Raw genomic sequence first — 23,515 nt, forward strand, 5'->3', positions numbered from 1 at the left:
TTAAATAGGCGACACCATAATTCCTTTCACGAAGTAATAAAGCTACGTGTACTTCCTTCGATTGTTCAAAGCCAAGAGAGTCTTTTTTATATTCAATGCTATAACAACGCTTTCTAAACTCAAATATAATCATACTCTTTTTCGATCATTAAACGGTTTAACGTAAGACAGGCATAATATTCAGCGTTGCCAGACTTCTACCTTTCTACTTCTAACTATAACAATATGCTACATACGACGATTCTGTTGCTTTCATTTGAAAGATGAGAAAATTTAGTACAAGATATAGTTGTGAAACATTGAAACTAAGCCTTCTGTCACGTCCAGCTGCCCGCATGGACTCTTTATATTCTCTCCCAAGGATGGCTCAATTTCAGCCTTTCTATATTAGCTAGTAAAGGAAAACACACTCTTATAGGTTACCTAACGAGACGGCGTTTATTAGCTCGATTCTGACCTACTTCCCTAGCTCCTATTTTGTATTACAGTACTCACAGGTGTATTGGGTATTGTGTCAGGGCCCGCCGCTGCCTCTGCATCCGCTGGACCAGTTCCAGACCGAAACGTTGCACTGGTTAGGGGTGTTCTGTATCGCCGTATCCTCCGCCTCTTCTGGACCAGTTTCTAACCGGAATATTGCCCCGGTTGGGTATAAGAATGCTCCTTCTTTCGGCTCGATATCTCCTCGAACTCCCGTTCCTTGACTGGTGCACAGGAACCGGGATGTTCCACTCGTTTTCGTTTGTCGGCACAGTTATTGCTAGCGCGTACCACAGAACTCGCGCACAAATGAACTCCGACGTTTTATCTAGTGGAGTCTGAACACAACTTTTCAGACAGGTTTATCAACGATGATGGATGGAATACCTCTATTCTCTATCTCCTGTCTCAAGCAAGTCCCATCTTCTCCGGCCGGAATTTCCTCCAACCAGCCGAGTAATAATTGGGATCGATTTATCCCGCCAGGAATCCACTCGTACCAATCGTAAAGCCTTTTATTTTGTGGTGTGTAGTGTTGTGGTTGCTGTATATAAACCCTGGTTTCGTGTAATGTTTGTTGCCTGTGCGCCGTCCTTTTAATTCTAGCTAGCTCGTCTTTTATTAATTAAATTTTTATTTCGTTTCATATAGGTTTTATTTTTATCAATTGGGTGCATAGTTTAATTTTTGTGTAAATGTCCCTAAGTAGCTTATTTATTTTTCCCATAGATGTGTGTTTTGCCTTTTTTTTCCTATATTTTAATGCCGTGGGTTGAAATAGAACCCCGAACAACATAAACGAACAGGTGACCTGTCACAACATCCAAATTAGTTTGATTTAAATAACATTTTAAAAGTGAAAAACATCAAAGCTAGTAATTTTTGAATGTGTTATTATTAATTTTATCCTTAAAATTCATATTGAACTTGATTGTTTCTATTAATTAAATTAAAGCTTTCTAACCGTTCTACAATTTGTTCTTTGATACCCAACTTCTATCTTTCTTAATTTCGCTGCAATATCGATATAAACAATTTCTGGTGAAAATTCAAGCAAAATCTTCAAAAATCCAGATTTTACCCCACTGTACAGGGTTTTCCAACTTTAAATTCCGAAAGTAAATTGAAATAAAACACACTTGGAATTCGAATTTCGATGAAACTTTTATTTCAAATTAAAGTTTGGTTTATGCCATTATGTGTGAAATACAACATCATTCAAATGTCCACCTAGGGCTTCCTCGCACACCTTGATGCGGAACAGGTAATTTTCGATGACTTTTCGGCACATATGGGGCGGTATCTAGGTCATAACTTCACGAATGTTGTCTTTCAAATGTTCAAGAGTTTGCGGAGAGTTGGCATAGACATGGTCTTTCGCATAACCCCACAAAAAAAAAGTCTAGCGGGTTCAAATCGCATGATCTGGACGGCCAATTGGCATCACCAAAACGCGAAATTATGCGTCCCTCAAATTTCGTTCGCAATATGGCCATGTTCGGTCGTGTTGTGTGGCACGTGGCGCCGTACTGCTGAAACCACATGTCATCCGTATCCATATCTTCAATTTGTGGCAAAAAAAAAATCGGTTAACATGCGGCCAAAGCGCTTACCATTCACAGTTACCGTCTCGCCGTCCTCATTTTCAAAGAAATACGGTCTGATGACTCCACCAGATCATAATGCGCACCAAACAGTGACTTTTGGCGGATGCAATGGCCTCTCAACAATCACGTGTGGATTTTCTGAGCCCCATATACGGAAATTTTGGGTGTTCACATAGCCACCGAGCTCGAAATGTGCCTCATCGCTGAAGAAAATTTGATGCGAAAATTCAGCATTTTGCTGCTGTTGTTCGTTCACCCAATCGACGTATGCCCGACGCATTCCATGGTCACCACGCTCTACTTTTTGTACCAGTTGGACTTTATATGGATGTAGGTGCAAGTCCAAATACAAAATTCGCCACAATGATGTGTATGACAAGCCCAATTGCTGAGCACGCCGTGGAATCGAAACATTCGGGTCATCCTCCACACTGACAGCAACAGCAGCAATATTTTCGGCCGAACGCACATTACGATGATGCACAGGTTTCACAATATCCGCTACGGATCCAGTTTGTTCGAATTTACGCACTACATTAGCGATTGTGTGCTCTGTAGGCCGTCCATGACGACCAAAATCCGTCCGTAATGCTCGAAAAACATTTGCCGGTTTTTCATCATTTTTATAATATAATTTAACAAAATTAACACGTTGTGCGATGCTAAAACGATCCATATTATAAAATGGCAGACATTCAACTAACGATATGACGCTTTGATTGACAGCTATGTCAAACGGTTGTCAGCGCAGGGCTGTATACTTTCGGAAGCCCGAAATGGAAAACCCTGTACATATAAAAGCCACTTAAATTTCACTTTAACGTTGGAAAAAAGGTATTTCTTGAAATAAGTCATACAGGTCGGACTCGATTATCCGGAGTATTGTTTTTTTTTCACTCCGGATAATCGAGTCAAACCCATTTTTTTAATTTGTTTTTTTGCATGTATCTTCCGTTTTTTGAAAATAAAAGAGGAATTTGATTTCTGATTCATCCCCTTAAAGTCAGAAAACACCTTTCTCATATAAAAAAAAATAATTTATCCATATTCTCTCAGGAGGTGATAGACGATCATATTTGATGAAAAAAATCCTCCTACGCATATGTTCGAATTTCAACAATGACAGAGTTACAGAACTTTTTTTTTTGTTTCGGACTCTGTTGCTTCATACTGGCTCTACATTAAGAAGTACGCCACCGAAGACGATTCTTTTGAAAATAAAAATTATATTAAACTAGATTGTCTCTGTCGATTAGAATTTCACCGCTTCACAATTTGTTCTTTGACACACAACTTCTATCTTTCTTAATTTGGATGCAATATCGATATAAACAATTCCCGGTGAAAATTTAAGCAAAATCTTCAAAAGTAACGATTTTTATCCCACTGTACATGTAATAGCCACCTAAACTTCACCTTAACGTTGAAAGATTACATTTCTTCATGAAATAAGTCTTATTTGAAATATAAAAAAAATATTTTTTTCCCAACCTGAATATAATTGAGTCCAAAATTGTATATAATCGAATCACATATAATCGAGTCCGACCTGTACTGTATTCTATTAGTCAAATCATGTCATTTGATACCAAATTGAGGAGATTGCAAAAAATACATAGTCAACCATTTTGTGGCGGCGACCTTTTCGAATTTATGTTGTTCATAGTGTAATGTATTCTCCAAATCAAGCCATTCGGCCATTTTTTTGCGGCGGCCAAATTGAATTTTTCAAGATCATGGAATACGCAGTTTTATAATGAAAAAATGTATATAAATGTATATTCCAAATTTCAGATCAATCATTCAACAGGAACGGGGTCCATTTTCTATTAATGTGGGACAACCCAACAAACATTCGAACATACATGGAACAGGTCAAGCTGAATGAAACCATTCAAAAAGTAATTAGTTGTTTGGGGACTGAGGACATCTTGAAATTGGATTTTTCATTATCTGCTATGTTCTACTAGTCGAGAACTTTCTTTTGATACATTTTTGGGCATTTTTCATAAATAACTGTGTTCTACTAGTTAAGCCTATTCATTTCATACCTATATTGATGGGGTTCAGAGAAAACGGATAATCCGCAATTTTTTAGTGGCTGTCATCTTAGATTAGCATTTTTCATAAATAACCGTGCTGTACTAGTCAAGCCCTTCCATTTGATACACATATTGATGCAGTTTTGAAAAAAATATAAAGCACCATTTTGCGGTAGCGGCCATTTTGGATTTGAATTTTTCATAAATAACTGTATTCTACTAGTCAAACCCTTTCATTTGATAACCATATTGATGGGGTTTTGAGAAAATATGAAATTCGCCATTTTGTAGTGGCGGCCATTTTGGATTTGCATTTTTCAAAAATAACTGTGTTCTACGAGTCAAGCTCTTTCATTTGATACCCATATTGATGGAGTTCATATTCAATTATTCAAAATTTCCGAAAATCAAGAATAAAATACTCCGGACAATCGAGTCTAAAATTCCGGATAATCGAATACTGGATAATCGAATCTCCGGATAATCGAGTGTATTTGAATTTTTTTTTAAACTAGATAATCGAGTCCAAAATTGTATGTAATCGAATCACATATAATTGAGTTTGTATATAATCGAGTCCGACCTGTACTCCGGATAATCGAGTCTAAAATTCTGGATATTCGAGTCCGACCTGTTGTGATTTGTATGAATATCGATATAAGAAAACCAAAAATGTCTAGGTTTCGTGTTGATGTTGGGATATCTATCAGATTTTTTTCAAAAATTTAATATTGAAAATAGACAGGATTTATAAATAATAATTCCGGATAGTTTCTACCATTACAACATTTACAGTTCGTTTTTTAGTTCATTTCAATTCATATAACATACCAGAGCCACTATTTAGAGCACTTAATGAGTTAGATCTATGGATTTCTTAACAGTTACAACAAAACCAGTTGTCCCCAATAATCAAAGTTCTACGTCAAACTTCCGTCCATGCCTCTAGACGTAGACCCTTCTACTTTTCTAGATGCATTTCGACTTATTTATTTTCGATTGTCGGTTATTCATATTGGGGTGGTTAGCGAATACCGTATATGTTTCGGATTCTCTGGGCATATGGTGAAAGTAACATTATCTCATTCTATGTATTTTCCCTAGTATGAGATTTTTCTTAATATTCCTATTGTTTACAGAAACCAGAAATAATTACGAGTTGAATGCTGCCTTGAAACTTAGGTTCCTTCATGAAACGTATAACACAAATTTTCAATAATTTTCGAATCTTTTCAAATGATAACTATGAAACACAAAAAGACACCCTCGAACAATGTATGTGCTGACATTCGCAGCGTTTGTTTACATCTCTCATCGCGGCACAGTTTACTCTCTGAGTGTGAGTTTAATCTCAGCCGGCAATCGGCAGTATTCGCTCAGATCTCCCGACAATTTTTCTCAAACAACCGTCAGCTGTTTGCATCTTACGCTCTCTATCTCCCATGAGCTTTGGGGGGGTTGATGGCGGGCGGATTTATGCTCCACGCGGTCGTATTATGCTATCAATTCGCTCTCTCTCCCAACGGCAAGGCAGAAGCTGATAAAAATCGGGCTCGAATAGAATACCTTTCCGAGTAGTGCAACAGCAGCAACAACATTGACTGCTGTTCAACTTTCGGTTTGTTTGTTGTGATAGACGATGACGGCCCCGACTGCGATATGCTCGTCTCCCCTCATAACACCCCCCAATCACACATCCCATGCTCTACCAGCAGTAAAACAGCTGCTGCGGCTGCTTCTGCCGACAGGAAGTTATAAAACAGTTTGGTTCGCTCAGAGCGCCGTTCAGTTCGCGTTCAGACTTGACCGAGTGCGGATTCTGGTATTCTAAGCCCCCCTCAGTGTGGAAGGTTCTAAGAGATATTTAACCGAGAGTTTCTACACTAACAGAAGTTGTTTCAAGAACTAAGGACGGAGAGCCTTTGGTGGAGTTTCACTTTTGTCCCGAAGCTGTGCGGCGGATAGTTCTCTGTTGAGACCAGCAGGGTGTGTGGGTGTGTGTGCGGTGATAAAAAACACCTCCAGCAAACCTCTTTTCAAGTGTTGTGTGTGCGCGTGGGTGGTGGATTCCTCACCTTGCAAACCTTCGATTGAAGAAAAAGTGTTTCTTCTTTTAGTGGGTACTGTGAAAATAAAACGAACGGGAAGACTCACGATTGCTGTTTATTTATTCATAGTGGATAAATTTTGCAAAGGTCACACGTTGTGGTCATACCATTCGACACATGCTCTCAGTGTCGAGTTGAGGGGCAAAGAACATTCTCACGTGCGTAATCGTGTTTCAAGGATTTAACTGGAAGAAGCAAACAACTGTATCTTTGTGCGGACTGGATCCTGGAAGAGTCACGAAAAGTGTTTCTAACAGCAAAAGGTATCCCAGATAAACGAGGCGAAGATAACAAATTATTGAAGTGCTGGTATCCATATTTCTGTTTGGGAAATAAGACCTCCCCACACAACCGCTCATTTCAGTTGCGCCATCTGGTGTTTGTTTTCATTTTCACTTTCGTGCCGAATTGAAGATTTTGCTTACTTTGGCACTCGTAGCATCTGTACTTCCGAAGATCTTCTGTTTTATTGGATACAAATACCGAATCCGTGCTGCCATAGGCGAGAACGGGAGCGAAAGTAAAAACGTTGAGTGCTCGCTCGGTAATAAAGCGTGATTTATTAAAAATTGTGCGGTGGAACACCCGAACAAGTGTTGAGATTTCAGCGATCTATTTGTGATTGCTTTGCGAGGCAGAACGGAATTGTTGTTTTGGTGTTTTTGGTGTGCTTGTTGGAATAGCAGTAACTGTTTGGAGTTTGGAGGATTCTGCGAAAAAAATTTATTGAAAAGTGGTCCGTCGTTGGATGGAATAATCTGGTGTTTGGAAATAGTGAGTGTAAGTATCTTCAGTGTTTATTTTTGTTCGCAAAACGTACGTAATAACATCGGATGAGTCAATTTGAATCAATTTGTTTTACTTCATGCATCATATTCTGAGAATCATTGAGATTTGATCGATACGTGGGACTACAAATTATTTAATGTACCATTCATTACACAGGTGAGTTTCACTCACTATTTTTATTAATATGGGCTATTGAAATAGTGTTTGAAATGGTGGTGAACGTCATTTTTTTGTGAATTTATTATGTGTAGCATGATAACAAGAAAATATATTTAAACATTCTTTGAAAAAAATATCGTCACTTTGTCTATTTCTGATTATGGCTTGAAGTCGAAGATGAATAATAAACAAATGAATGCTGATTTTTTCTTTTCGTGTTTGGCTGTAGAGGAATATTTAATTTTACATGCAAGAGAAAAACTGTGAAACTTTTTTCATTTCATTAAACACGCATTCGATAGAGTTGTTCAGCGATTTTCATAATGCGACAAGGGATAGTGGGGGTAAAAAGGGGGTTAAGTGGTCAGTAGCTTGTTTGATAATATGACTATTGACTTTTGATGTCGTATTGCCGTTTTCAATACATCAGTAGAGCTGTCGCATCTCGCAAAATCTATATATACAGCCATTCCATGCCAAACCGATTTTGCGGTTCTCATATTTTCGTGAAAAGTGGTAGTTTTGTTCTTTATCGCAAAACATTAGACCCGTATTTTTTTTTATTTTTTCAGTAGGGTGACCATTTCCATTTTAGGGTGGTCCGAAAAATCAACTTTTTCCTCTTTTTTCCAAAAGTGACTTTTTTTAAAAATGCATTACTTTTGAACTACTGGACCGATTCAGATGTTCGACATATCAAATCAAAGCCAATCACCTGGTCTTTTTTGAAAAAATACTATACCTGCAGAAAATTTGAATTCTGCTCTCGTTATTATTGATTGTATTCATTTCTTATTGTTTTCATAGTCTCGGGACCATAGACGCTATACTTTTTTTTATATTTTTTTCTGAAAGCTGAGGATTTTTCACATAACATATCTCGAAACCAGGGTGGTGTTTTTTTTCGTTTTTGAGTTATGATTTTTCAAAGTTAGCCGATGGTCCAAAAAATCATTTTTCCTTTTTTTCCACTACAAAAAATCATAACTTTTGATCTACTGGACCGATTCAGATGATCGACATATCAAATTAAAGCCAGGTCTTGTTTGAAAAAATATTACACTCTGAATAAAAATGGGTTTTGTTTTCGCAATTATTGATTATATTTGTTTTTTATAGCTTACATCTTACATCGTGATTTTTTGAACCATCGGGTAACTTTGAAAAATCATAACTCAAAAACAAAAAAAAAACGCCACCCTGGTTTCGAGATATGTTATGATGAAAAATCCTCAGCTTTCCAGAAAAAATATAAAAATATATAGCGCCTTTGGTCCCGAGATTATGAAAACAATAAGAAACGAATACAATCAATAATAACGAGAGCAGAATTCAAATTTTCTGTAGGTATAGTATTTTTTAAAAAAAGACCAGGTGATTGGCTTTTATTTGATATGTCGATCATCTGAATCGGTTCAGTAGTTCAAAAGTTATGAGTTTTTGAAAAAAGTCATTTTTGGCAAAAATGCGAAACAATGGTTCTATTTGCACCACCCTAAAATGGAAATGGTCACCCTAACAAATGGATTTGGAAATGGATTTTAATGTGATGAAACGCACTCCTGTATCTTCTTCTGTCTATACAAAAAAAAGGATCGCCGGATGTGTTGATAAGAGCAGAACTCGAGGAAGGGATTGTCCGATTTAGGGCTGTCCTTTTTCTATCATTTTTTTTGTATAAAACATTTATTCCATGTAACAGAGAAACATGTTATTTGCAAGTGGTTGAAAAATCTTGAACGAGAATTGTGTCTGAAAATAATCTGATATTATAATGATGAGTTTTGTTAGAAATACTAGGAATTTTATAGTAAAAGGTAAATTCAACGGGTCGAATAGAGGATCAATCAATGAACAGTTCTGCGATTGGACCCATGAGCTTGCTCATAGTAAGAAAACGTGAATGTTTAAAGGTATTGATAACAAAAAACTAATTTTGGGCGGGACGAAGTTTGCCGGATCAGCTGGTATAAATATACAGTTATTCCATGCCAAACCGATATAGTTGTTCTCAGATTTCCATAAAAAGTGGTAGTTTTGTTCTTAATTGCTAAATATAAGACCCGTATTTTTTTTTATTTTAGGGTGACCATCTCCATTTTAAAGTGGTTCGAAAATTATTTTTTTTTACTTTTTCCCAAAACTGACTTTTCTCAAAATATCATAACTTTTGAACTACTGGACCGATTCAGATGATCGACATACCAAATTTAAACTTATGAGTAAAAATAAAAAATTATATCTCAAAAACGAAAAAAATGGCATCTCTGATATCGAGACATGTTATGTAAAAAATCCTCAGCTTTCAAGAAAAAATATAAAAAATATAGCGTCCTCTAGTCCAAAGTCATGAAAACAATGAAAAACGACTGCAATTAATAATTATGAAAATAGAACCCATTTTTTTAAATTTAATATTTAATATTTTTTAATACAATTGCACATTGGCTTCAATTTGATATATCGATAATCAAAATCGGTTCAGTGGTTCGAAAGTTATGAATTTAAAAAAAAGGCATTTTTGGGAAAAAGTGGAAATAATTGATTTTTCTAACCACCCTAAAATGTAAATCACCCCAACGAAAAAATAAAAAAATACGTGTCTAATGTTTTGTGATAAAGAACAAAATTACCACTTTTCATGGAAATCTGAGAACCACTATATCGGTTTCATATGGAATGGCTGTATAAACAGATATCGCTATTCGGTTGTTTTGTATGCATCGCATTTAAGGATTTTCTCATAAAATTTAGTTTATTGGAACTGCTATCTTTGACAAATAATCGTTTGGACTACTGTTCACAAATGAGCAATTCCACACTAAATCTGCTGAAAACCAGTCGACTTTGACGCCACCCTCTCCGCTTTTTTTTAACTTAATCCATATCGTGACAGCTATCAAATACCACAATTTCCATTATCAGATGACCAATTTTAATTAGGACTGACTTTTTTAAAGGCCGCATCCAGAATCTTTGAACTTTTCTGCAAAAAATCATAACTTGAAATCCAGACGTCTGAGTAAAATATATGGAATATATGGAAAAGTTGTTGAAAAGTTAAACAACTATTTAGCTAACTTTTCAAATAATCCGTTAAAAAATCCTACTCAAAAATTTAATTTAATATTAAAAATGTTCATAGCTCACAACAAGTCCCCTTCGATTTTTTAAAAACAAATATTTCTGTTATAAAATCCTTTTAATTCAACAAAGTTTGGCGTATAGCGATATCGTGTAGATCTCATTAAAAAAATGTGGATTTTTGAAAAATTTATGAAATATGAAAGTAACATTAAAAATACACGCTACACGCGGTTCTGCATGAAAAACTATATGAAACTATTTATCCTAGAACTAACCGTTCTCGAGATATAACCAATTTTATGTAATGAACATAGTTTTTGTAACATAATAGAAAATGCATTTTGCTGCTGATTTCCAGCTGTGAATATGGCTTGCACCGTATAGAAATTTCACAAGCATTATTTTTATTATATAACGTTGGTTGTATCTCGAGAAAAGTTAGCCCTCGGATGAAATGTTATACATTCCATGTTTTTAATTCTTTTCTTAAATGGTGATAACATAGCAAAGTATTGAGATTTTATATGTTTTTCAAAATAACTTATCTTTATTTTGGTGAGTTCGACGCGGCACCGCTATACGTCAGTTTTGAGACTATTTGAAACCAATAATAACCCCCTAATAACTGTGTAAACTTTCATTATATCTCAATGAAGCATAATATTTTTACTATAGGTCTGACTTTACGTAGATACCATTAATATCGTCGAATTCGTAATAACTGTATGATAGTAAAGATAAAATTATGCTACGAAATTAGTCTTACAATTTTAATACAGATTTTCTGAAAAATAACTAAGGTAAAAAAATTTGTTTAAGACCGAACAGATTTAATTGTGGCAACTCTGGCGGTCAGTGGCGGATAACTACTTACAGTGTTCTGTTGACTGAAGCTGATATGCTCTATTATAAGCTGCTTTTGAAGAGGTCCTTCTTGTGGCATTGACTCTGGACAAATATGCCACCCCATCCAAAACCAACCATCATGATGCGATGTATTATGTGTTTCCTAATACATTTTTGTATGTATGAGAAAATTTCAATTTCGACTCCAGATAAATAGGTCCAGCTTATTTCATACATGTTCCTACTGTTTCAATAAAGATTTGAACAAATTTGTATAATAAACAACGCATAAATCTATCCCATTAAGCATGATATCTCCGAGTATCCATTTTACCCACTAAAGGTGACCACTTTAATCCCACACTAAAAAAATCGATTTTACAATCTATTCTCTTATGATAAAAAATGTGCTATTTCCAATGTTTTTTACTATAATTTGAACAACAATAAGTTGTTAGAGCTACATTATGCATAAGATTCTCTGCTCTGAACGCTATGTCGAAACTTTTGGTTATGGGACCGACATTTTCCCACTGTAAGCATTACATTTCCATCGATCAAAATGGATTCATGCCGAAGAGATCTACCACAACGAATCTTCTCTCTTTCACAACATACGTTTTTGATGGAATGTCCAATGGTTTGACCCAAACGGACCTGTCAGCTGCCTTCGAAAAAATCAACCACGATGTTGCAGCGCCAATTTTTTTTTTATCTTATTATAGTGATTTTCAACTCATTTGGATGGTTCGTCACTTTTTACTTCCATTTTTGGAAGAATTTCGGGAGTGAGAATTGAACTCGTGACCTTTAGCGTGAGAGGCATGGATGTTACCACTACGCCAGATCGCCTCCACAGTGCAAAAGTTAGATAAGCTTGGTTTCAGCGGAAATGTTTTGCATTGGCTGAAATCATATCTGATCGAACGCTCCCTCACGGTGAAAATTGGCGATTGTCTTTCTGATGAATTCTCAGCAACATCAGGAATACCTCAAGGAAGTCATCTAGGCCCTTTGATATTCTTGATATACTCCAACGCTGCAAATCTTGATCTGGAAGGACCCCGGCTCTCCTTCGCCTTCGCTTCGACGATTTGAAGTTGTTTTTCCACGTGAGGTCTGAGAGCGACGCATTATTTCTCCAGCGGCAATTGGAAATTTTCCAGAAATGGTGCGTGGACAATCGTATTACACTGAATCCAAGCAAGTGCTCCATGATCTCTTTCTCAAGAAGGAAAGACTCAATTAATTTCGCCACCATCTTGATGGTGTTCAGCTAGCCAAAGACAACTATATAAAGGATCTAGGCGTTTATTTGGACTGCAAGCTTAATTTCAAAGCTCATGTCAACTACATCGTTGGGAAAGCCTCCCGTAACATCGGTTTCATTATGCGAATTGCGAGAGATTTCATGTCCATTGCTTGAAATCGTTATTCTGTGCTTTGGTTCGCTCTACACTGGAATACTGTTCAGCGATTTGGAATCCGTTTTATCAGAATGGAGTCAACAGAATCGAAGCCGTGCAGAAGCGGTTCATTTGATTCGCTTTAAGGCGTTTGCCATGGAACAATCCTCATCAGCTACAAAATTATGATAGCTGATGCCAACTAATCAGTATCGAAATATTACATGTACGGAGAGATCTTGTTGTTGATTTTACATGATTGTTTTCGAATAATCATGTAAAATTTTCTAAATGTTCGAGAGACTACTCTATCATGTACCTGCGCATAATTGTAGGCTAGAGAGTTTCTGTATGTGTCAGTTCATACAAAAGTTGACTCATCAGTGTTTGAAAAACATACCCTATGAACAGAAAGTACCGGGAATTTTTAAATAAATCAAAATAGATTTTCAGTTAAAGGGCCTGGCCGGGTAAGGGAGTAAAAAGTGCCCCCAAACCAAATCACTAGCTGTATGGCAAATATTGCAAAGGATATCAAATAAGAAATTTTGGCGGTTTATTTGAACCCCTATGTGGTTTGACGTAGGATCTATAGTGAAAAATGTACTTTTTCGATTATTTTACGCAATCCTCAAAAGATCCGAGATAAAAATTTGAAAAAAATACTGAATGTGCATCTTACTACGATGTATCAAAAAATATAGGAGGTTGTGTTCAAGACACGACCGCATTGTTGACGTAGAACTACGCTTAATTCAAGTCGCTTGTTTATAGCTGCGGATATTATTTTATAATGCTACGAAAATTTTAAAATATCCATTCTACCGGTTTGGTCGCCCTGAATTTTTTTTATTGTAGAATCATTTGACGATAATTGTTTGATGATTCATTCTTGTGCTCGAAAAACAATCCATGCTCGAGATAAGCGCAATTGTCATCTTTAGTGGCGAAAGTTCTGCTACTGGCAAGCAAAACCAAATCACATACAAAATTCAAGAACGACATTTACCTTCTTGGTAACTAAATAAACGAAATAAACTCTATCTGTTAATCTCAACAAACTCGAAAAGCGTAGCACTACTTCATTATGATCAAGATTAGCGCAAATGCAAATGCAATTGAAAGCAGTTTTGCGACTGACACGCGAGCCCAAATAAACTAATAACTTAATATAACTAATTGAATAACTTGGTATCAATGCATTGATGATAGAAAACAACAATGTTAACTGCTTGGAAAAAGGTTGAATATTTGCCTCTGCAGAGATTTATTACTAATACCCTAGCGTAAATATTTCCCTCCCTCTATCTCCCGTCTTTGTTTATATTTATCATTACGACCGCATAATTTGCAACACAAAACAATCGTCAATCATAGCATGAAAAAAAATTTTTTTTTTTATCCAAAATATATATTTTTATTAAGGCTCATATGGCGTCAACCTGACGGGGCCGGGAGTTCAATATTTCGACAATGTTTGCCTTATAACTATGTTAGTAATATGTAACCGATTACTCGCGGTTGGCTCGAGGTTAGTATTACAAGTGTTTTCGTAATTGTGATGTTGCTGTCTTCAATGATCTGTACCTGTGCCCGACACGGGATACTTCCTATTGGGATGCAGCTGACCATTAATCAGCAACGCCCCCCTAGTCTGTACCCCATATCTAGCGTGGTACGTCTTCTCGAGGAATCCAGGATAGAATGGTCACTAGCCGGCGCAATCATCAGCTCGTGTAGAGTTGTCATGAGCGGTACAACCTTTGGCTTTTGTTGAATCATCAGTGGACTGCACAACCTTTGGCCCGTGTATCTGTAAAGAGTGTGTGTGTATGTATTGCCGCGACTAAGTAAAAGTTTATAGATCGAATAGGAGGGATACGAAACAGGGACACAACGAAGGAAAAATCATTAAACGTTGACATCGGCGTTCCTGAGGAACAGGTATAGATGAAGCAGAAGATCAGGATCACGGCTACCTAAGATATCCCGGACGGGGATATCCGATTGTCTGCCTTTTGCTCTCAGTGCTCAAGAGAGCTGAGAGCGAGCAGCATGGAACCGGATACACGACCAGACAATATGCTCGATGTCGTGGTAGCCATCGCCACAATGAAAAAATTTGGCGATTGTTGTATCGTTACAGGGATCCTTTGAGGAGATAGTTTTCCTACCGTCATGCGAAACCAAATCACTGACAAAATTCCAGAACATTTATTTTCTTGGTGAGCTGACGATAGTCTAGCTTGATGATTCCCCACACAATTGTGTAGCTCACGACATTAATGCAATGGCGTCAGTTTGATGCAATGATTGCAATGCCAGAGACATCAACGAGTGAGTAATTTGGTCGCGTCCACGGCTCAATCCGAAACGGAGACATGTGATGACGCAAAACAAGGAAGAACAAGCGATATTTATTGCTTTGAACACAGAACGATACTGAAAGTTTTCCTTCCTTCCTCGCTTGAGACTTTAAACTTCTTCAGTTCATTCGTCTATAACCTTCAAAAAGGCGCTTGAAAACTTTACTTTATCCATCATATTATTCCTCCACCCCCATTGCCTTGAGAAAGGAATTTAATTCCTTGCCATCCAGCTCGCCGGCAACAATGTTGTTCAGTCGGTTTCCTCAAGAAGAATGAAAGTTTGCTTCAGCGAGATCCACTGTTTATACTTTAGGTAAATAATCCCCTTTTCCTTGTTCACGGAGACTTTTCATTCGACGATTTCCCCTCTGTTCGGGAAAGCACACAAATGGACAGAACAAATGTATGAGGAAATGGGAATGCTTCCAATTTTCATCAATTTTAATCATAGACAAACTATAGGATTGTAATGTATAGCATATCAAACAAATCTTAGGGAATTTCCGATTCATAGTTATTAACGTTAACTTTATTTCATAAAAACGTGATCTGTTTTCTGATTTCCCTTAATTTCCCTTAATGTAAGACGTAGTTCTACGTCAAAAAATTATCAAAAAATTTAGTACTAAAAAAATATTGAAATCTTGAAAAACTTTTCTTTGGGATTTAGAAATTCAGTACTACTCTAATTCATATTTTAATGTATTTCTACGGCTTTTCTAGATATGTGTGATTTTTTTGAGATTTTTTTCAGTGTTGCGCGGTATCAAAAAATATTTTTTTATATTTCCAAAGAGTGGTTAGGTAAGGGAGTAAAAAGTGCCCCCAACCCAAATCACTGGCTGTATAGCAAATATTGTAAAGGATATTAAATAAGAAATTTTGGTGGTTTATTTGAACCCCTATGTTGTTTGACGTAGGATCTATAGTGAAAAACGTACTTTTTCGTTTATTTCACACCATCCTCAATAGATCCGAGATAAAATTTTTAAAAAAATACTGAATGTACATCTTACCACGGTGTATCAAGAAAAATTATCAAAAAAAATTTCATCAAAAATTTTAGTACTAAAAAAAAAATTTAATTTTTTAAAAATTTTTTTTTTTGGGGTTTAGAGATTCAGTACTACTCTAATTCATATTTAAATGTGCTCTTACGGCTTTTCTAGATTGATAAATATCTTCAAACTGTTTTTGTTTTCAAATATCTAATAATAAAAAAAAAATAAAAAAAAAATACACAGTACAAAAAAATTTTATACATTTTCTGGCATTTCGAAATTTTGAAAAAAAAATAACTAAAATCCCAAAAATTTTTTTTTTCAAGATTTCAATATTTTTTTTAGTACTAAAATTTTTGATAATTTTTTTTGATACATCGTAGTAAGATGCACATTCAGTATTTTTTTCATATTTTATCTCGGATCTTTTGAGGATGGCGTGAAATAATCGAAAAAGTACGTTTTTCACTATAGATTCTACGTCAAACCACATAGGGGTTCAAATAAACCACCAACATTTCTTATTTAATATCCTTTACAATATTTGCCATACAGCTAGTGATTTGGTTCGGGAGCACTTTTTACTCCCATGCATCCCTGGTAGGCCGACGAAGGGATGGCCTCCAGTTCGCTCGGTGCATTATCTTTGATCTCCTCGATCGACTGAAGGAACAAAAAAAAAGTCGCACGAGGCCATATCAGGTGACTACGGTGCTTGATCCATGTTATTTACTTGATGGTTGGTCCAATAATTCAGTACAATTCGGACTCGGTGCGATGGCGCGTTATCATCATGCAAAATCAAAGACAGATGTGCGTCTTAAGGTCGTACCAACAGAAGAAAATAAACCGGTTCCCGCATGTACAATACGTTTAAACAAAAAATTCCCGGTACTTTCTGAGCATAGTGTAATGCTTGGAAAATTTAGAATCCAGAATCACAAAACCAGTTGTATCTCGGGATTGATTGAAGGTACATTTTTTTAATGCACAAAATTTATTGTTCTTTCCAGAAAAATGATTGAAAAAGTTATTCCGATACAGTCTTGATGAATTTTCGTACTTTTCGTCGGATACCCTCCATCAAAGCTCGGATTCTCTGTTGGTCAACCTCAGCGGCAATTTTATTTCACGATCCCTTCATGCCCTCTCGCATCTCAAGTCATTTAGGCACTCTTCTTCAATTTACGCTTGGCAATTGCGCAATATTTTTCGATTGGGCGGAATTAGAGGCAATTGGGAGAATTGAGGTCTTTTCGGTACCACTGAAAAACCTCTCGACTGTAATGGCAGATTGCCAAATTTAACCAAAACTTCATCAGACCTCTTTGAGTCATTAAAAATGGAAGGATACGTTTCTGCAGGCATTCTATCCATTTTCGATTTCTTGTTTGTTGCGGGAGCCTTAGTTTTCTGTCCACACCTATAAATCCCTTGTCAAATCAAGAGCTTCCTGCTAAATTTATCAGCGAAAACGAAGTTAAATTTGCTGGGGACATCTCCTCTGGCGGTGGCCTTATAGACTTTCAGGTCTGGGAGCTGTCCAAAATCCATCTTCATGTACGCTTCGCCATCCATCAGCATACATCCTTCGTCAAAACCTAGTTGTTTCATCCGAACAACAGATGTTCGTTCACGGCAACTTTTTAGCGCGTCACACACGATCGATTTAGCCACTTTCAGCAATTTCGCGATTTTAGTACCTGACTACGTTGGATTTTCAATGTTGTTGTCCAAAATCGAATTTCTTCTTTCGGCTTCCATCCTGCACAACTTTTTCAAAACAAAACGGATCAACGTGAATTTTCTACCGTCGAAAGACACTAATTTTCCAAACAATGTGCTATCAGAAGATTTCAGATAGGCCTACTATGACCGCTGTTATAAATAGTACAGTGGTTCCGGATTCGAACTGAATCCAACCTCAGTTGTGTTTAGTAGTTCCCATGGCAGAGTGATTGGCACGGTTTGTTTTTGCAAAGAATGTGTACGCACGCATTTGAACTCGCCACTCAAAATATATTGATTGTCTGCTGTTTGACATCGAAACAATCTCAACTAAGTACTCATTTAGAGAATCTCGAGTAATATTCTTATACAAGTAAATTAAATCAATAAGAAGGAGAAGAATGAGGAGAGTAATGTCAATATTTTTTTCGAATTCAATTTCATAGTTTACATAACTGAATATATTTGGTAATGTAGATTGAAGGTTTCGTACGACTAAGATTTCGGTACGGTTCCTCATTTAGGAATTTTTTTTGTTATATTCTAGCTAAAAACTACCAGTGCGAAAGGTTTCGAAATTAGATATTAAAATTTAAAATTGAAACCTCCATTTTTTTATAACCAACTTGGCACTACTTTTCTCCGATGCTGGAGCTTGGAGAGTTTATACACCTTGTAGTTTCAGAGTGGACCAATTGCACGACTAAGGCGACTAGAGAGAAGACACGTTTTTCTGTTAATCTTCCATAAAATGGAAGGAATTTCAAATGAAGTATTGGATTTCTCCGCATCAGATGATTTTTCCGTTTATCCATCATTGAACAAGGAAAACTAACTCATTTAGAAACACAATGTATATGCTTTTCAGACAATTCATAGTTATTGAAAAGTTGATCAATTATATTATTATATCTTGTTGAGATAGAGTGGGCCAAGTGCCAGAATGATTAAGAGCAGTAGAAAATCAACTGTGGATGAATTGGGGAAAAATTAAAAATCAAAAACGAAAAAAAACGCCCCTCTGAGTTTTGGATATGTTATGTAAAAAAATTACTTGCCAGAAAAAAAAATATAAAAAATATAGCTTCCTCTAGTTCGAAGCCATTTAAACAGTAAAAAACAAATACAATAAAAAATTACAAAAAAAATCCAATTTTTTTGCATGTGTTATATTTTTCCACTAATTGGTTTCAATTTGATATATAGACCATCTGTATCGGTTGAATAGTTCAAAAGTTTTTTTTTTGGTAAAAGCAATTTTTGGGAAATTGTGGAAAGAAATGTTTTGTCTGTTTGTTTCGGACAACCCTGAAATAAAAATAAGCACCCTAATAAAAAAAATATACGAATGTATGGATTTAATCCACTAATTTAGATGTTCCTCAATTATATCCTGTACTAAATTTTCTCATCTTTCAAATGGAAGCAACAGAATCGTCTTCTTTAGCGTACTTTTGAATGTAGAGCTAGTTCGAGGCCAGAATCCGAAACAAAAAAAAAGTTCTATAACTCTGTCATTGTTGGAATTCGAACATATGCTTAGAAAGAAATCCTGAGAGATTCTGGATAAAATGGAAATTTGTTTCTTTTGTGTGAGAAAGGCGTTTTCTGACTTTAAGGGGATGAATCAAAAATAAAATTCTTATTTCATATTCAAAATACATGCATGAAAAACAAATAAAAAAAATTGTTTTTTGACTCGATTATGTAAAGAATTCGATTATATACAGTAAAAAAAATCCTGGACTGTATTTAATCGAGTCCGCGCTATATCTTATGAAATCTTTCGTCATCCTTCACGCAACTTAAAAATTCCATAATCGCAGAACTTCTTTTTTTTTTCGTCAAAAGACTGTGCAACGTGCAGTCATTAGCAAGGCCTTACAATTTAACGATAGTGCTATTCTCTCTTCACGCTCAATCAAGAGAATATCACTTCAGCTTCGTACAGTCTCGTTTCATTTCACGTTCATTTCCTTCAACCATCATACTGAAGCGAAATTATCAAATCGTCAAATGAAAATGAAAGGTTCTTATATCGAACGAAAATGTCTTATTTCGAATGAAAATTTCATTGGAGCTCGAATCGTATTCACTAAAAGTAATGAGAATGACTATATGATAGAATATGCAGTATGCCATCAGGCATAATCATTTATCGGATCTGGTTGTAAGACTAATATACCCTCATGTGCCTCTTTTAATTCCACGTTTTTTGAAAGATGATCCGGCAAAATCTAATTTTGAGAAATGAAATCGAATGATACTTTCAATTGAGAGTAATGATCATCCTTTTACATGTGAAACTGAAAGTGACACATAGCCCATTCAAATGATAATAAATAGGGTAGTTTCAATCGTCGTGTAAAAGCGTCTGCTTCAAAGGAAACGACCGCAAAACGAAAACGAAATGGAAGCATCGATGTTTCAGTATGCGTAGTGAATACACACAATCGAAATTGAAATTGACCGAAGAGAAAGGAAATCATTTTCATCTTTTAGATTCGAAATTGTCGAGCCCTGGTGGATGTTTCATTAGTGACGGCATGAACTTCTTGGGCAACGCAATAGAAGCGTATTCCAGAACGAAGTGGAGCATCACTGCTAACAACACTTCTCGACAGATACATTGCGTGTATTCTTAAAAGAATTTGTTGTTTGTATTTCATTTTCGCGAAGCCTAGGCAGCTTTCAAAAAATGACAGCGAAACGGTTTTTCCATCAAGAGCGGAAGTTGAACCGAAAACCCCATCTAGGAAAACTATGTCAATGTCAATGTTTCCAATGTCAATGTTGGATTTACTTTTTCGGATTCTTCGAGAAAAGCGCCTTTTTTGAGGTTATACAATGGCAGCTCTCTTAAAGCTGTAAATTTATTAATGTTTTAATAATCATTGATACAATTCATTGAAAAGAAACTTACATTTCGGTCTCCTTAGTACTGAGCAAATCCAACAGAATATTAATTCAAATATAACTTCAATATAAATTACTGATGAAAATTACAAGCGTGTTCAAAAAATTCTATCTGGTGGCAGTTTTTATTTTTTATCTATAAATTTGACGTTTGATCGTCTATGGTGACATTAGAGTTTTCTAGTGGAGATGGGCGAATCGCTAATCAAGGGGTAGTACTCTCGGCGATAGCCGCGTTCGCTACAATTTTCAATATTATAACATTCTAACATGCTTTTACGGTGTCTTCATCCTGTCATTTCGTCGTTATCCTCTTAAACTAATGAAAGTAAATCGGTCGGTTGATGTATGTTACTATCAGAACACACATTAAAACAGAAAAGTTCAAAGATATGACAAAATATGGATTTTCGAACGGGAAGCACTATGAGACAGCTCAACCTTGATAAATACCGATAAATTTCTCAGAAATGCAGAATAAATTTTATTTATTGTTAAATACAGATGTGATTTTTTATTACAAATTATGTGTTTAACGTGAACATTATCCATACCCCTTCCCCCCTCACCGGTAGGACAAGTATGAACATTTTCGTAACCCCTACCCTTCCTAATGTTGTCCAAGGGGTATGTGGATAGCCCCTAAAATGAAATGAAGAAAATAAATAATAATTTCGTTCAATTGCTGATTCGTTAGTGAAAAATAGATTTTCTGGCCAAATTCATAAACATTGAGAATTGGGAAACCAGATATACGACAGACAACTTTATTGGATTTGATATACCGGCCAATTTGGTAGCGTATTGTTTCGTCGTTGTCATTCAAAAAATTATTCGATATTCGATTCTAGATTTTTTTGTGGCATTATGCTGGTACTCATGTCTCTCACTTACGCTGACAAGTACGGCTAGCCCCGTTGAGCTTTCTGGTAGGAAAGCACTGACTGACTGCGACTGACAGTTAAAAAACAAGAAAATAAAAATATATACGGTATATTTTCGGATGTTTTACAAAATGCAACTACTTTCTAGTCAAATTGCTGACAATTTTCTATTTACAAAATAAGTATCTTTGGGAGCTGGGACCGACACTGATACAGTAATCTTTCGCTTACTGGTCCTGGTTCAACTGGCCTGCTTTTGAACTGGGCGAACGTTAACTGGTCCTTGGACCAGTTAAAAAGCAGAATTTTGTAAACAATCGACGCCATATTCAAATGAGTGATTTGCTGTGAGGGGCATTCGAATGTAATTTGAAATGTTATGAAGATGGAAATTATTTCCACATGACAAAAAAATTGACTAAATTACAGAAAAATTATTTTCTCAAATTATATTTCATACCTGTCGTCGCACTCAGTGCGAAACTTCCATTGGAATCCTTTTGTTTATCCAATTCCATGATCAACGCAAATCAAACAATTCATTGAAGTTCCCCTCGATTTGATTTGACGTTCAACATGCCGGACCAGTTGAAACGCGAATGTCGATAACTGGTCTTCCCTTTTCGCTCAGTTAGCGAATGTTTACTGTATTGTGCAAACACTCTTGATGCGGGCTGACTGGAAAACGCAGCAAGAAAAATTCGGAGCTCAAATTGTTAATGGAACGGGATAGAGTGGACCACTCTATCTACAAGAGCATTATCACGATTTTTGTATATCCACGGATTAGTTACATTTGATTTCAGTTGTTGGCGTGCTCGGGCTTCCGGCACGCTTTGCGTCGTTTACATCTTTTCAACCCTCCGAGAACATTTTTTCGAATTCCGATAAACGTTGTTTCGCTCCAAGGTTGGTTCACCAGATGTCACAATCAACATTCGGAATGTGTTCACGCAGTTCATTTTGTTTTTCGCACAAAATTTGACACATAGGGCCTGATTCTCGAATACACTACGAATACACTTTACGGTGGAAACGGAATGAAACGTATTCGCGATGACAACGGTACAGTGTCGACATCTGGATACGAGATTAGTTTCCCACTAAATTTATCATTATAATATCAAATTATCTTCAGATGAATCTTTTGTATGAGATTATTATATCACATGAAGAAAACAAAGTTTTTCACTCATATTGAATACCAGTTTGACACGAAGAAGTTAATTTTCATTAATGATTTTTTATTCGAAAAGTATTCATTCTGCCTTAGAACTCATTATTTCGTTTCCACCGTGAAGTGTATGCGAGAATCAGGCCCATATTCTTTGATCCATTTTTGCAAAAGGCAAAAATCGAAGATGAACCAAAACACGTGAAAGAAAAAAGAAAAAAAAAGAAAAGCAGTTGTCAAACATTAACTGAAAATTCAAAATAGCCGTACTTGTCAGCATAAGTGAGAGACATGAGTACCAACATAATGCCACAAAAAATCTAGAATCCAATATACGTAACCCGCGTAAATTCGAAAGTCGCGATACTTTTTGAATAGACCTCGTATGTCTAGAAGATATAAAATTAAAATATTTTGTGTTTCTTCAACGCAAACTAATTCTGAATTTTTACATTCAGAATTAGTTTCAAATCGCAGCTTAAACAAGTTTTATTAGGTAGATTTTTCCATGAACACGCTTAATCCATTAAACTCCCGGAAAAAAACGAGCTGTCTCATTTGTTTTGTAGCACCATATATTATGGAACTGTTCGATATATGACGTAAACAATGCAGGATAATTATAATAGCATAATCTGTCTGTCTTATAGGACACCCAAGAATACTATCCTCAGAAAATCGCGCACACAAACGGTGGGATGTATGATTAATTAATTTACCATTTCGTTTGATAAATGATTGTGTCTCAAATGCTCTGAGAAATTGTTCGATATCTCATAACAAATTGATAACAGGCATTTCATCCGCCGATCTATCGTTTATTACGCAATATTTCGAAACCATTAGGTCTCAATGCTATAAATGCTATTCTGCTTGCTGACAGCGGCTGACTCTTATATAGTTGAATTGAGTATGTGAA

General features: G+C 36.0%; 1 protein-coding gene across 3 annotated transcripts in view; it reads left to right on the forward strand.

Annotated features, from left to right (window-relative positions):
- Positions 1-5,897: 5,897 nt before the first annotated feature.
- The window catches only part of LOC129771066 (Ig-like and fibronectin type-III domain-containing protein 1), a 436,355-nt gene continuing 418,737 nt past the window's right edge, over positions 5,898-23,515 (forward strand). Inside the window, exon 1 of one of the 3 annotated variants that reach the window (XR_008742272.1) lies at positions 5,898-7,011. The gene's annotated coding sequence lies outside the window, so the exon portion shown is untranslated. Of the gene's footprint in view, positions 7,018-23,515 lie in introns of all 3 variants that reach the window. The other 2 variants (XM_055774358.1, XM_055774356.1) reach the window with 2 other exon arrangements.

Source organism: Toxorhynchites rutilus, chromosome 2 (genome assembly GCF_029784135.1).
Source record: "Toxorhynchites rutilus septentrionalis strain SRP chromosome 2, ASM2978413v1, whole genome shotgun sequence".
NCBI classification, from domain to species: Eukaryota; Metazoa; Arthropoda; class Insecta; order Diptera; family Culicidae; genus Toxorhynchites; species Toxorhynchites rutilus.